The sequence below is a fragment of the Euprymna scolopes genome, chromosome 12 (assembly GCF_053919585.1).
Source record: "Euprymna scolopes isolate OS-2025 chromosome 12, ASM5391958v1, whole genome shotgun sequence".
NCBI classification, from domain to species: Eukaryota; Metazoa; Mollusca; class Cephalopoda; order Sepiida; family Sepiolidae; genus Euprymna; species Euprymna scolopes.
The window spans coordinates 25,566,495-25,583,580 of record NC_136493.1 but is presented as its reverse complement, the minus strand read 5'-3'; the positions used below and the strand labels follow the sequence as shown (position 1 = coordinate 25,583,580).

At 36.2% G+C, this 17,086-nt stretch overlaps 1 non-coding gene across 1 annotated transcript; it reads right to left on the bottom strand.

Moving 5' to 3' along the window:
• Positions 1-12,613: 12,613 nt before the first annotated feature.
• Positions 12,614-12,686, bottom strand: Trnah-aug (transfer RNA histidin (anticodon AUG)). The gene has a single exon. It is a non-coding gene; the product is annotated as a tRNA-His (tRNA).
• Between the last annotated feature and the right edge of the window lie 4,400 nt (positions 12,687-17,086).

Sequence of the window (17,086 nt, the reverse complement as noted above, 5' to 3'; positions counted from 1 at the left end):
ATGCATCATCAAAACATGTTTACATCTTGATCATATTTGAAAAATCCAATATGAAGTCTTGAAATTTTTGAGAACATTTCAAGGGAGGTAAGCCTGAAATTATAAAAACTGGGAGATAACAAAACCCAACGCACCCACTTTGTTTTTGTTTTGTTTTTTTCTTTTTTTAAATAAATAAATATATGTGCGTCCCTTACAATCGTCTGAAATTTCATATGACTAGGTTTTAATCAGCATAGCGCACTGACATGTATATCAGTAGAGTTGCTATAACTAAATTATTTATTATTTATTTATTTTTTATTTATTTATTTATTTATTTATTTTTTTTTTTTTACTAAAGCATGATTTTCTGTGAAAATAAGTTTTGTATTAACATCGAAATTCATGTGAAACTTTGACAAGCTTCTAGGTCTGACCTTTACTCCTGATCTGAAATGGAACATATACATCAAATCCGTTGCCAAGGTCACTGGAAAAAGGGTGGAATCATTCTACTGCTCCAGTAGATATCTCATTGCTGATGCAATTCTCTACCTCTATAAGAGCTAAGTACATCCAAGGATGGAGTACTGTTGCCACATCTTGGCAGGAGCTATTAAAAGCAGCTTATCCTGACAAAGTTCAAAGTAGACTTTGTAGCTTAGTGGGGGATGCCCTTTTCTCTTCCCTGCAACCTCTGTCTCACAGAAGAGATGTTGTGAGCCTGTCTCTGCTTCATTATTATTTTCATTGCAAGTGCATGTCTGAGCTCCAATCTATGGTCCCTCCTCTCCAAACTTTCATGAAAAACACTTGTCTATCTGAAACCACTATCAATATTTTCCCCCACTCTTTATCTGTGCCTAAACCTAAACGTAGATTCCATTTACAAGCATTTTTCTTAGAACTGCGCGCCTATGGAACTCTGTTCCGTTTCCCTGCTTTCCAGCTGACTACAATATGATTGTCTTCAAGTCCAATGTGAACAAATTCTCGATAAGCTGACTCCTTAAGTAATCCAATTTACCAAATTTCCACTACTAACAATTACTACGCTATTGTCCCATTGACTACTGTACACTCAGTAACCCTTATCCTCGTGTGGCCTCCAGGCCTTGATAGGTGGCGACTCCTTCATAAAAAAGAAAAAAAAAAGAAATATTTTCTGTCATTTTTGTATGTAAACATTTATTCAAAATTTGCTTGCTCGCAACCTGTCAGGCACAGCACTAAAAAGGGACAACACTCTTTTGGATCAAAGCAAAGAGGAAATGCCGACCGACCAGTTACTTAAATTTCCTGTTAACAGCAATCTTTGCGCATGATAGCAAGAATTTGAAAAACACGTGCAGAATTTGTTTAAATTTAATTTATTTACAAGAATAAATGAAAAATGGTTACTTTGGTATGTCGCCAGTTTTTCTTTTTGCATCATAACGGACACAAGGTTCTCAAAAAAATAAAAATCTTGTATAGCGTCTGGAGAATCAACTTAACCATTATCGACATTTGCACGACCATTATATTACAGGGCCCTACACGAATGTACTAGCTATTTATTTATTTATTTATATTCATTTTTAATTAGATTTTCCATGGATTTTGTGTTGGAACGTGTTATTGGGAAGGCAAATAGGATCTTTTGAAATTAATCACAGCAACAATACCAAAGTTTTGCAGATCTTTAGTAACATGCAAGGGGAAATTATTTTCAATTTGTTTTTTCCCCACAAATATACCTAAGAAATCTTATACTAAGTATACTAGTTGTTTTTGTTTTTTTTTTTATTTCATCTCATCTGGAAATAAGATAAATGGACAGTAGAAAAGCATTTAAGGATACATGTTCGGCAACCTCATAACTCTCACTGGTTCCTCAGTACTCATTTTCTACAGACGATATTTCTGATAAAGGGGGATGAAAATGTTGTGTACTTCATTAGCAGTTTTGTGGAGGAAACCTCCTGAGTGATTCTCTTTCTTTCTAGCTCTACCATCTCTATTCCTACTCCTGTTGCCACATCACTAATAAGATTGCTTAAGGTAAAAATCTTAACTGAGCTGGCATTATCAACAGATGTAAAGTACTGGGGTTGCTGTCTTGGCATTATCCGCCTGATAGGCAGGTAAGTAACTTCCAAGGAGACTTTCCTATCAACAGATGTAAAGTACTGGGGCAGCTGTATTAGCCTTTGTGAAGAAAATTGACAGTATCTTGTCTGCTTTGTAAACTATCACAGAGGTCACAGAGGTCAGAGAGGTCACAACACTGCATCATTTTGTGCCATGAGAATGATGCGGTTCATAAAGATCTTCTGGATTTTGTTTTCCTCTTCTTAAAACAAACTTCGTTCATATGACTGATGACCATTTCTTGACAGAAGCCTGGCATCTCTTCAGATTGATGTTGAGCATCTATATGCATGTAGGTGGCTTTTCAACCCAGCTCACGATTGTTTAATCATTTACAGACGTGGCAGGAAAATTTGCTGTTAATTGATAGTGCTTGTGGGGGGGACCTCTCTTTTTTTATTTATCAATTTGTTTAAGCTGTGGATGGAGCATTCTACTGGACGCCAAACATTCACCTCTGCCAAAATTCATATCCATTCAGATTTCAACATTCTCAACGTTGAATGGCCGGTCCACTCAAACAAGACAGATGATGAAGGGAGAAGATTCTGCATGATTTCATCCTTGCCTTTCATCTAACACAGATTGTTGATGAACCCATTTGCATAGCTGATGTTGATGGACAATTTGTAGGTCTTCTAGATTTTTTTCTGACAATTGCACACACCATTGCGTTTATATTTGCCCTCAATCACTTCCACAACAACGAAGTTACTATATTTAAGAGCATATCTGAGAAAATTGTCTGCATCCTAGCTGCTCGCCATTCAGCTAACATTCACATCTGTGGAGACTTCAATGTTCACAATGTGGAATGGTTAACTCACTCAAACAAACAGATGATAAGGGAAGGTTCTGTCATGATTTCTCCATTGCTTATGATCTCACTCAGATTGTCCACAAACCTATTTGTATGTCCGACATTAACGGTCAGTATGCAAGTCTCCTAGACCTTTTACTTACAACTTGCCCTGAGCTATGTTTATCTTTTGTTCTTTCTCCACTGGGATCTTCCGACCACTCGGTTTTATCAGTTAAGACAAAAACAAAATGTAATAAGTCTTCAGACGTACCTCTCCATCGTACAGTGTATCGATACTCTATGACTGACTGAGATAGCTTCCATAAATTTATATCAGATCTACCTTTGCATTCCATGTTTAAAAGAATGCGTCCTCTATAGTATAAGACCTAATGGAATGGTTAATTGTAGGTATAGACCGCTCCATACCCTTAAAATATTCCAGCAAAAGCCTAACAACCAGCGGTGGTTCTCTCCAGTGCTGCTGCCATTCCACTGTGATTCTCCGATCACTCGGTCATCTCAATTAAGATCAAAACAAAGTGTAATAAGACCTCAGATGTCCCTCTCCCTCATAATCGATGGCCAACTGCAACAGTTTCCAAATGTTCATATCAGAAATATCCCTCTGCTCCATGTTTAAAAAGAACATGTTCTCTATAGGATCCGACTTAACAGATTGGCTAACATGTTCTTCATAGGATCCGACTTAACAGATTGGCTAACATGTTCTCTATAGAATCCGACTTAACAGATTGGCTAACATGTTTTCTATAGGATCCGACTTAACAGATTGGCTAACATGTTCTTTATAGGATCCGACTTAACAGATTGGCTAACATGTTCTCTATAGGATCCGACAACAGATTGACTAACATGTTCTCTATAGGATCCGACTTAACAGATTGACTAACATGTTCTCTGTAGGATCCGACTTAACAGATAGGCTAACTCTTTGTATAGATATTTATATACCATCAAATAATTTCAGTAGATACCAACTAGCCAATCATGGTACACCCTTAAGTGTTCCACTGCAATTGCATACAGAAATCATTATTTCAATTGCTTTAAACAAAATAGATGATTAAAACTAAAGAAAGAGCCTTTAGAATTGTCAGCCGCCACTGAAAAAAGGTATAGAAAATGCAAGAGAGTCTTTTACTCTAACTGTCAAGCCTAAAGTAAATGAGTAGAGGTTCACAAAAGTTTGGCGCATAACAGACAGGGTTCTAAACAGATGTGCATCTTCCATTCCAACCATTATCAATGGAGACCTGAAGTGATTATACATCTGACTAAACCAAATTCTTCGCTAACTTTGCATCAAACTTCACCCTGTGTGATAAGATCTGCTAACCCCCTGAATTTTCTTCCCAGGACTGAAAATACTCTGAGTGATATCCATATATCTATCCAGGATGTTTCCAGGCTTATCAAAAACCCTTGATTCCAGCAAAGCAATTGACCCTGATAACATTCCAATTATAGTTCTCAAAAACTGCAACTGGAAGTAGCTCCTATATTTACAACGTTGTTTAAACCTTGCCTTAAAGAGAGATGCTTCCCAACATCTTAGAAAACCTCAACAGTCTGTTTTAGTATTTAAAAATATGGGGGATCGGTCTCCTGTGCATCATGAGTAAGTTGCTTGAGTTTGTGATAAATAGATAAGTTGTTGACCACGTCAGCAAAAACAACCTATTCAGCGACAAGTAATATAGTTTCTGCTGTGAAAGATCGACAGCTGATGTGCTGATGGTTATATCACACAGGATCAGTGAATCTATTGATGATGGCCTTGTTTCTCGAGCAATAGCTTTTGACATATCTAAGGCATTTGATAGGGTTTGGCATAAAGGTCTGCTTCACAAGATTTCCAGCTACAGAATAACTGGAAATGTCCTCTCAACCATCAAATCTTTTCTCTCTGATAAGTTTATTGAAGTAATCGTTGATGGGTAGAAATCCAAATTTCATGGTATTAATGCTGACCTGCCTAAGTAATCTATCCAGAGCCCAACTCTTTTCCTGATCTTCATCAGAAATCTCCCAAATCATGTTCTGTGATGATTCGTCGACGTCCATGCACATGATGCTACCATCTATGGCAACACTTCAAAAGCTGTGGGGCTGTTTCACAGTTTGTGTAGAAACGTTTCAAGTTTTTGTGTGTAAAGTTTGGCATTTTTATCATTTCAGGTTAAGAAATGCCGTTAACTTCAAAAGAAAAGGCGTTTTGCATATTAGAGTCACCAAAGAGAATGCAGCGTGCCTTCTTCACATCAAAATCTTTTTGGTTTTCTCTCCTCCGACCTGGAGCATGTGGCACAATGGGGTAAAAGATGGCTAGTTACCATGACTGCATCCAAAACCAAACTTCTATTTTTTTACCAATAATGCTCAAATTGCTACTTGATCCCAGTTGAAATGAACAGCTCTCGTCGAGGAAACATCCTGTTTTGACAAACTTCTGAGATGGAAGACCTACATCAGATCTGTTGCCAAAATCATTGGCAAAATTGTTGGATCATTCTACCACTCCAGAAAGTATCTCACTCTCCTACTTATAAAAGAGTCAAATATGTCCTAAGAAGTACTCTTGCCACTATTGGAGGAGAAACTCCTAAGAGTACTCTTTTCTGCCTTGATAGTGTATACAAAACCGTCTTCGAAATAGCTTTTTGCCTCCCTACTTCCTCTTTCTCTCAGAAGAGACGTTGCAAGTCTATCTCTGATCTAACGTTACTTTTATGGTATGCGCTCGACTGAACTTCAATCTATGACTCCCTTATAAAACATTCACAACAAATGCTTGTTTAGCTACAACAACATCAACAATTTCCCTAACACTCTATCTATGCCTAAAACTAAACGAAAATTCCATGAGCAGAATTTCTTTCCTGTTCTTTCGTGGAAAAAAAATAATGTGGGGCTGTTTCCCAGCTGAATATAACATAATCGTTTTCAAGTTTAATGTAAATAAATTCTTGTTGAGTTGTCTTAATAAATAATTAAGCTTTACCAAAGTTCCACCATTACTGATCATACTGTCCCGTTATCTAACACTTATCCTGAAGTGGCCTCCAGTAGGGCACCCCCACCCCTCACTTCTCCATTTTGCTACCTCTATCTAGATCTCAACTATTATATAAAAGGAACTTTGTCTGTGTGTGCGTGAGTTCGTTCCCTGTGGACTCTAAAATGGCTGGGCCGATTTTTATGAAATTTGGCACAAATATACTTTATGTATCTGGCAGTGTTCTTAGATGGGTTCTGCATCAAAATGTCTACAAAAAGTATCGATAATTGATAATCAAAAAACTCCAATGAAAAAATGAACAGGTGATTTTGACCAAAGTTAACATTTTATACAACCTAACATCACAAGTACATTTGAGAAGTTAACACACAAGCAGAAAGGCCCAGCATATAAAATCAACAGTAGGTTCTTTGATATGACAGGTATAAGTTCGAAATGAATGTTTCTGTTTAGAGCATAATTGAAGATAAGATACTTAACTTTTGCATTTTAAACTTTAATTCAAGCTATATATATATAAAAATAATTTTATAAAATCAACAGTAGGTTCTCTACAGTGCAATTTAAACTACAATGCATTGTGGACTAAGTCAGTACAAGGAGGCCCGTGAAGCTTCTTCCTGGTGCATCGTGATGGGTCCTCAACTAGAGCAGGCAATCAATCGATTTGATTGAAAAATGGTCAATTTCACCAATTTAGATGACAATAAAAATATGGGAATGTGAAACATTCGTTGATCATCATTAGGGCTATGACATGAGAATATTCTTATCATTGTTTTGACTCTCGAGTATATATCCGACACAGTTAATCAATCGAGAACCACATCACTCTATCTAAAAACATATGAGATATTAACTGATATATACACGAGAGTCAAAATAATGAAAAGAATATTCTCTTATCATAACCCTAATCATCATTCAATCCTAGGCAACGTCGGGTCTCTCTGCTGGTTATAAATAAATACAGGGTGTTCCAAATGTTTGACCCCATTTTGTAGGCTAATAATTTTGACAATTTTCATTGGAATGACCTCAAATTTTCACAGCTAGTGTAGAAACGTTTCAAGTTTTTGTGTGTAAAGTTTGGCATTTCTATCATTTCAGGTTAAGAAATGCCGTTAACTTCAAAAGAAAAGGCATTTTGCATATTAGAGTATGCTTGGACTCAGTCACCAAAGACAGTGCAGCGTGTCTTCTTCACAAATTTTGCAAAGAAGGCACCAACTACAAAACAAATTAGGACTTGGCACCAAAAGTTCCAAGAAAAGGGCTGCTTATGCATATGTCAATGCTACAGCGAGTTTGGCACAAGCTCGAATACTGACTCGACATGTGCAGAGTCACGGGCGGCGCTTATATTGAACATTTCTGAAAATCTGTCACAGAACCAACAAATATTTGTACTTTTCTTTGTAAATTTAACCAATAAAATTTATAACCTTCAACATAAAGTGTATTTAGTTTTATTAAGATACATCAAGTAGTTTCCGAGATATGGGCATTTAGAATGGGGTCAACCATTTTGAAACACCCTGTATATGAGATTTCAGCTTCAACATGATCCATCCATGTCGATCAGCAGATGAGTTTTCAGCAAACTTAAGCTCTTGCAATGAATACCAAAACATGGGAGCCATTGAAACATGGGCTACACTAGCAGATCATGAAAGGAAGATAAATGTATTTAAAATTGAATTATTCTTGGAGTAACTCTGCAAGATAAACAAAGAAATGCGGATATCAAAAAGAAACTTAAGATTAACAGATCCATTAAAAACTTGGTGTTGGAAAAAAAGAAATTAATGTTCTTTTACTCAATTTTGTAAAGAATGCATATAAAAATTTAATTGAAGACGGTGGTCAAGTGGTTAACGACACAGACTGACGACCTGGGTGTTCCAAGTTCGAATCCAGTTCATTCCACAAAAATCACTTTCACTTAGGATGTCTGCAACCTTCTTGTGGTCCGTCCCTTAATTCTTGATGTCTTTCTAGAAAGAATTCCGACTAGAAAAATATCTGGGAAACCAATGCCAACAATAGAATCTTCGGATTCATATGATATGATGATGATTGAAGATACAGAAGATTGACCCAAGATCAAAAGAGGCAGGATTTTGTTCTCAACCATGTAGCGAGACTGTTTGGAGTATGCAGACAAATCAAGATATTATTCAATAATACTAGGATATAATTCACATCAAATTTTTCTTTTTTTTTTTTGTTACAAACAGGTCACCGCTTATCAAGGAGTCCAAATGCTACTCAAGGATAACGGTAATTCAGTTTAACAGGTAGATTCTGAAAAACAGTTTGTATTAGGTTGGTGCAAAAATAATGTCGTTTTTTGATGTTCAACTTCAAAAGATCATAACTAGGGTTATGACAACAGCATATTCTTTTCATTGTTTTGATTCTTAAGTATATATCAGACATAGTTAGACACAGTTAATCAACTGAGAACCAAATCACTCTATATAAAAGCATAGAAGATATCAAAGGATACACATTCGAGAGGCAAAACATTGAAAAGAATATGCTGTTGTCATAGCCCTAATCATAACTCCTTTCATAATAAACTTTTTTAATTGAAATAAGAACCATTAGAATCGACACATTTTTCCCAACGAGAAACAAGCATAGAAATCCAGAGTTCTGGAAGCGATGCAGTCATTAAAGGCCGATTCAACATCATCTCGTCTTTTGAAGCATTTTTCTCACAGGAAGTTGTCAAGATGCTTGAAAAAGTGATAATCAGTGGGTGAGAGGTCTGATGAATATGGCGGATGAGGCAGAGTCTAGTAGTCCAATTCGTTCAGCTTCTGCAGGGTCAGCTGAGCAACATGCAGGCGAGCGTTGTCATGGAGGAGAATTGGTTCCTTCATATTGACCAATCTCGGGCACGTACGTTGGAGCTTCTGGTTCATTTCATCAATTTGTCGACAGTACTTCTCCGCCATAATTGTTTCGCCCGGATTCAAGATGATGTGATGGATGAGACCAGGAAGCTGTGATGGATGAGATGAAGAGACCAGCTGCAGACTTTTTTTAGTGCAAGTTCGGCTTCAGTAAGTGTTGTGGAGCTTCTCCACCATCCACCCACTGTGCCAAACATCGCTGGTTGTCATAGAGGATCCACTTTTCACAATCCTCTCGAGAAATGTTTTTATTATCATTCAATTCATGCAACACCCATTTATCCAACTTTTTTTACTTCCCTATTTGTTTTAAATGGTGAACCTCGAGTTCAGCAACAATTTCTCATGTGGTTTTGTGATTTCAAATATTCGTTATCAACCGCAGTCGCCCCGCCGCAACCGTCTTCATCTTTTCAGCTTAGTTTTAACTGGAACAAGAAAATGGTGCGGATTTGAATTTTGTCTATGCTGCCGAAAAGCCTGCAAAAAAATGAATGAAGAATGGTAACAAATAACACAATTCGATAAAGCGAAAAACGCACTTCAAAATGATATATAACATGGCTATATATATATCAATAAATTAATTTTGAAATCATATATGAAAATAACATATGTGAGAAAACGATATTGTTTTGGCACCAACCTAATAGCAGGTCAGAAATTGATTATTTAAAAGTACAACTCAACAAGAATTTGTTTACATTAGACATGAAAACAGCAATGTTATCATCATTCAGAAAGCAGCCCTGAGGTACTGTGTTCAACGGACAGGCAGTTCTAGAAAAAAATTAATTCCAGACTGTAATTAAATTTTGGAAAGTTGTAGTAAAAGCTCAGTATTTTACGAGGAACCATTAATTGTAATTTAAACAATTTAGAGTCTGAGTTATAGACTCAACATAAATTTCTAAATTGTACAAGTCTGTCCACAAGATGTCTGCAACTTGATCACTTACTGAAGTTTTGGGAAGGTGGCTGTGATGAAGTGGATAATAACGTACTAATGAACTGAACATGCCAAGTTCAAATTCTATCAATTCTATAGTACCACTTTTTTTTCTCTCCAGCAGTTGAAGTCTTCAGCCATGGATTTTCAGCATGCTGGGTTGATGTCACTTGTCCTGGTCTCTCTTGCAAACGTCCTTGTAGGGTAGGACAGGTTTCCTACTAGTCTGGAACCAGTTGTGAGTTCGCCATAAAGAATATTCTTTTGGGTCATTTGCCTGGCATGGCCAAACCATTGGAGTCGTAGTTGGGTGTGAGGAGTGTTTGAGAGGTCTGCCTGATCAAGAGCAGTTTTGTGTGAGATGTGGTCGTGCCAAGTGATTCCAAGGATTCTCTTGAGATTGTGCAGTTGGAAGGTGTTGAGTCTGTTCACTTGGCGGAAGTAGAGGGCCTATGATTCATGATAAGGATGGAGTATTGCTGCCACATCTGGGCTGGAGCTTCTAAAAATAACCTATCCTGCCTTGACAGAGTTCAAAATAGACTTCGTGACTTAGCGCGGCATGCCTTTTTTCTTCCCTGCAACCTCTCTCCCACAGAAGAAACATTGCGAGCCTGTCTTTTATCGTTATTTCTATAGCAAGTGCTCGTCCGAACTCCAATCTCTGGTCCTCCTCGCCAATCTTTCATGAAAAACACCCGTCTAGCTGAAACCACTGTCAGTAATTTTCCCCACTCTTTATCTGTGCCTAAATCAAAATGTACATTCCATGAACAAAGCTTCTTTCTTAGAAGTGCGCGCATGTGGAACTCTCTTCCATTTGACTGTTTTCTACCTGACTACAACTTGGATGTCTTCAAGTCCAATGTAAACAAATTCCTGATAAACCGCTCCCTTAAGTAAGACACTTTATCAGATATCCATTACTAGCGGTTACTACGATATTGTCCCATTTATTACTGTACACGCAATAATCCCAGAGTGGCCTCCGGGCCTTGATAATTGGTGACTTCCATGTAAAAAAAAAATTAAATAAATAAGTGAATCATAGGTTATTGCATTTTTACTATGGATGTTGGCAACCTCCATATCATGGTCCCTCCTGTGAGGATCTAATTCTAAAATTTAGACTTAAGAAATCTTGCATACTGTGACGAATGAAGCACTCAAGGTATATCATTATTTTTTATCTGAAGCCAGATCCAGAGCATCCCTCTAGTTTTTTCCATTGCGATCAAATCTGTCTTGATTATCTGCTTCTAGTTCATTTGGAACTCTCTTCCGTTTGACTGTTTTCTACCTGACTACAACTTGGATGTCTTCAAGTCCAATGTAAACAAATTCCTGATAAACCGCTCCCTTAAGTAAGACACTGTCTTGATTGTCTGCTTCTAGTTCATTTTTGGTCTTTCTCTTCTTTTTCCATCAGAGTTCCATTGGAGCAATTGGCTAGCAATTCTCTCTGGGGTGAATTTTGAGATATGTCCGAGCCTGTTTAGAGGTTTATTTGCAAAAATATATGCACATTTTTTTTTTTAACAGTAATCCGAAAAAGGAAAAAAAAACTCTATAAAGTAATATTTAAAAATTTTTTAAAGTATTGGAATCTGTAATTGTAGCGAGTCAGGAATTTTGAACGGAATAAATAATTGTATCAGAATTGATAGAAATATTGGTATCGTTTCATCACTAAGTGAGAATAACATTTTTGTATGCTGCAATATTTTTTCTTTTCACGTTGAATGACTGTATTGACACAACTGAATTATAACAATCTATAATATAAAGGAAAAATCTGTGTAAATGTATGCATGTATGTATGTATGTATGTTTGTATTTCTCGAACAAACTTTCGACAGAGGTGACAGATTTTCGTAAGATTGGTATCATTTTGAAGCTCAACCCTTCGGACGACAAATATTGAAAAATTGGCTAAAAATATTAATTTCTTCACCCTCACTTGGGCACTTTTCTACAGGGAGGGTTGCAAAAGATCGTTTCTTCATGACAATTTAGCCATACACGCATGCGTAAAAAACTTTCTTTCATGAATTAGTTTAAATATAAAAAACAACCCAATTTTGCTGACACCATCATAGACCAGTTGGTATTGTAGCAGTGTTGCTATCTTAAGATTGCACGTTCAGGCTGAGATGTCAGATATATTTTTTTTTTTCGATTTTTAAAGTTTTAATATTGAAACAGGGTTATTTATGTTATTTTTTTCGTTCGTTTTTTTTTTTTTTTTTCATTTTTTCATCTCGTTCGCTGTTTCTTTTTGTTTTTGTTTTTGTTTTTTCCAATTCTTTTAAAGAAGTTTTAACATTTCTTTTTCGTTCACTCTTTGTTTTGCATCATGTTCGTTGTTTTTTTTTTAATATTTAACATCGTTCGCTTATTCTTTACTTTCCAATTTGTTTGGATTTCCTCCCCCCCCCCACACACACACACCTCCAAACACTCGGGCAACGCCTGGTACCACCGCTAGTTCAAAATAAAATAGGAAAACTTGCATGTATTACTTGAAAATACAGCAAAAAAAAAGTAGAATTTTAATTAAAAAAATGAAATTTATTTACTATTAGCGGCTGCACCACGTCGGCACACACAACACTGAGTCATCGAGTACACTAAACACCGTCTTACCATCAATGCTTACCCTGTGAACTCAGAGTATGGGAAATTCCCATATGCACAAAACAAAATCACTGAAAAAACAAAAATAACTAAGGGTAAGGATAATGAGTAAACGTTGGATAAAATGATGATTAAAATTATTACGAACTTGCCAGGATTCGAACCTGGAATCTTCTGAGCCATAGTCAGACGCGTTATCCATTGCACTACAAGTCCTGTCTGTATGCTGAAAGATGTTACCGCAACTGTATACGGACAGTGCTAAATTCCGTTGACATGGGCAGGTAACATTTTCGACAAAAACGAAACAGCCCAAAAGCCCAAAATAAGGGACTCGGCGTTGTTCATTACGAACCATATATAGATAAAGACAATCTAGGGGCTCACACCTTTCAGGGAAAAAAGAATTTTTCAATTCGGTGCATCCGTTTGAAAGTTTTATTGGTATATAGGCATACACACATAAATAAATAAACATTTAGAATTTTATAAATAGTATAGATTCAGAGTCCATGAACTCCAAATGACATTCATGTCAAACTTCTAATAATGAGACGCCATGCATTCTTGTCCTTCAGAGTTTGTTGCTTATGAATACTAAATTAATTTTAAAGATGCGAGTTCATATAGAAACATTGTTTTAATTTGAATAAAATAAAATACGCATCAACTGCGCTTGAAATCCAAATCACAACGTAATATTAGGAAAATAAACAAATATTTTACTTGTTTGAAATTTATCACAAATATATTTCAGAGGTATACTCCATCTTCAGTGTGTTGTTTTGTTTCTTTTTTCCTTTTTTCTTCCTTGCCATGTTGTAAATTTGGAGAAAGAAGTTTGTTTGTAAAGAGCCGCGCATTGTATCTGGCGGTTGTATTTTGAAATGTTTGAACTATATGTAGGTAACGCGAGAATAACATTTTTGTTAAAATTTTGCTTTTTTTTTTGTAATTTTATAAAATAAAGTTTCATTCAGAATTCTTATTATAAAAAAATTTTATTCAATAAAATGTTATTCTTTAAAATCAAGAAATCACTAACATCAGGTTCTGCAAAAGTTTTTGCGTCCTTGTAAAAAGAGTCATTTTAAACCATTGCGATTTATTTTATGCATATTAAATATATCGCCAGGATTAATTTATAACTTTTTCTTTCAGATTATTAAAATATCATCGACATTTTTATGCAATATTCTCACCCATGTTCATCTGAAACATAATAGTCAACAGAAAGAGACTCATTTTCCATCATGATAATGCTCATCGTCACACAGCACTAATGACCAAAGATCGGAAAATTTGGTTAGGAAATCTTGCCCTCCATATTCTCCTAACCTAGTTCTCTTGGATTATCAGTTACTAATGGGAGTGGGGGCTATGGAGACAGACAGACATAGTGCTTTTTAAATATTAGATTTCAAGGATTCCAAAACCATTTAGATGATCCATTTATTTATTGCGGACTTTTATCCTCATTTTTTATTTGTTGTTTCACAACGTTTCGGCCAACTATTCCTCTGGCCTTCGTCAGGTGGTAACCGCGACGGGATAGAAACTTCAACAAATCTCCTAACTGAATTCTCAGCAATTACTGCCATCCATCAGTTTTTCATACAACCACGTTTTGGCCAACTAGCCGGCTTTATGTAGGATTGAAACTGCTATCTTCAGACAATGCTCACCTAGATTCCATAAAGATTCAACGTGTCTATCCACTGCACCACAAGCCCCAGAGGGGCGATCAAGGTTGGATTTTTTGGTCTTATAAATCCACGTTCATTTATTATCTGATCTTCCATGGTCGGGTTCGAACCGAATGGTATATATTATTTAATTAATTACCATCTGATGAAGGCAAGAGGAATAGTTGGCCGAAACGTTGTGAAACAACATCAAAAAGATGAGGATAACACTCATCTCAATAAACATTTCAATTGATTAAATTAATTTATAAGTGTTCCTGTTATTTTATTTTGGACAGCAATATTTCACTTGTGTCTCAATATAATTTTGCTTTTTAACAGAGTTATTAGAATAAGAAAGTATATTTTTCCATACATTGCATATGAATTGAAGAATATAATAAAAGTTTATCCCTCAAGTGTAGAATACTATTGCTATGTTTAAAAGAAAATACAGTGAACACTTGTATATCGAAGTATAATGGTATATTTTCTTGTTTGCAGTGATGAATGAAAAGAGCAAGTAAGAGGTATATAGGACTAGAGTGTGCAGATAGTTGATAAGGGTCAAAACATTGGATGCTCTAGTCAGATCAAAAATCAAACTGGTTACTATAACAGTTTCGAATACCCATGTATCTTCAAACTGCCACACCCCTTTCAGCATGTCGCCTACACAACTTATGATTTTTATATACTTCCTTCCCATTACAAGAAAATGTGACACAATGTTGGATGGGGGGGGGTCCAAACCAGCTTCCCTAAAGGGGGAATACTCTGGCCTATAAAAAGTGGCTTGGGCAGCTTCGTAGGCAGCAAGCAAGAAACTTACTTCCCCTGAAACTCCCCCAAAAGACAGGAGGCAACAAGTTAGAAAGATTGACCTCCTAGAACTGTACAGGATATCATCAATTCCTTAGCCAACAGAAAAAAGCCATTTCAACAATGACTTAGAATCTTTTGGCTTTGGTGCCAAGGGAAAATCCTCGGCTACATCATTCTTCAGCTGTATATTGTTTCCTTTTTTTTTTTTTTATACAATGGTCACCACTTATCAAGGCCACTCAGGGATAAGGGTTATTGCAAGTACATTACATTAGTGTGGAGATTTGATGAAGTGCTTACCCAAGTGGGCGGTTCATCAGGAATCCGTTAACGTTGGTGGGAAGCAGAGTTCCACAGGCGTGCTTGGAAAACAAATATTTTTTCCTTTCACTGTATCCTCATATAATTGTAGATTTTTATTGCTATGACAAACAAATATGGGTGAGTGAGAGTCGGGGACGTTTAAAGTGTATTAACACGAGTTGATGTGTCAAAATCTCAAGTTCTTTAGCCAGTTATTTTCTGCCAGATTAAAAATCTGACCAGTTAATATTACATTGTCAGATACTCTCGCATTCTGCAATTACTTTGCTCTTTCCAGCATGTCGTCTTACGCAACACAATGTTGTCAGCCTTTTTTCCAGCATGTCGCTTACAAAACTTCCTGTATCCATGTCTCTTCAGCTGTGCATTGTTTAATAAACAGATGTACAAAGTGATCAGAAAGTACCACTTATCATTAAGTGCTTGCAATTTATTGCTAAAATACGGTTCGCACAAGAAATGTATGAGAAAGTGTATAACACAAGGGTTCATCAAATGTTGTATCCCTCTGCCCGTTTTACAAGTATTTTAATGGTGACTGCTCTGACAAACTACAAGCACTTGTACCCCCTTGACGTAAATACTCCCAACAAATCTGACAAGCAGCAAAATCTCACCCCTACACAGTAGAGATCCTTAGATGTAAGAAAGCCTTCTACTTTAATAGTTTCTTCTCCAGAACTGCTAGACTCTGGAACTCCCTTCCGAGTTCCTGTTTTCCCAACTGTACTGACATGCAGAAGTTCAAGTGTTATGTTAACAGACATCTTGCTGCTCAACTCCCTACATAGTATTCCTGCAATTTATGTCCCTGATAGTAGCCACCTACTTCAAAGTAGCACTGTGCCTTGTTTGGGGTGAAAATGGAAGAAAAAAAAAGAATTTAATATGGGTGCCAACATTCGACACTCGCTCCTCAAGACGACTTGGAATTAATTTAAGTTCGATGTCTGCAGATGCTAATTCATATTTTCCTTCTACGTATGAATTGGCATCAGCAGACATGTAAGTTAAATTCCCAGGTGGCTTGAGAAGCTGGTAGTGAATGCTGACATTCATACGGAATTCTAAATAAAAACTTCACACACTTTCTTACGATATTCGTTTCTTGTGCAAATCTTAATTTAGCAATGAACTACAAGCAATTAATTATAGGAAGTTACATATTCTGATTTAGTATGACCTCAAAAAAAGTTATTGGAAGTGATCTTTATAATATTCATTCAGTTAGGGGTCATCTTGACTAAAAACTCTATGCTATGCACTTTCTGGTGCTTATGTATTCGTTACCATGCTTCTTTTTTTTAATAGTTAAATTCAAGTTTTACGATATCATTTTTTTTGTTTGTTTTTTTTTTTAAATTGTTAAGTACAGAATAATTACAAGACACCCTCCCCATGTTAAGAATGGCTTTATTATTTCAGCACGGTAACATACGTGCATAAGTACCCACTTTTTTATATTTATTTATTGTGCAATAAATTAATAAATCAGTGTAACCATCCTAACAGCAATGCAGCAATATACAAGCAATTAATAACAGAGAGTTAGATATTCCAATCAGCACGTATTTCTTCCTGTTTTATGCAGATAGCCTCCTCGTTTTGCTGTATCTGTATTATTATTATTCTTGTGTCGACACAGGTGACATCTGTGCTGTTATAGATGTAGTATCTCATTAGACTCACCAGCATTGCAATCATTAAGGTCATCCAGCTGATGGATATTCAACACAATTGATAAAATGTGTAGTAATTTTCTGACATTAATAAGTAGAGAAC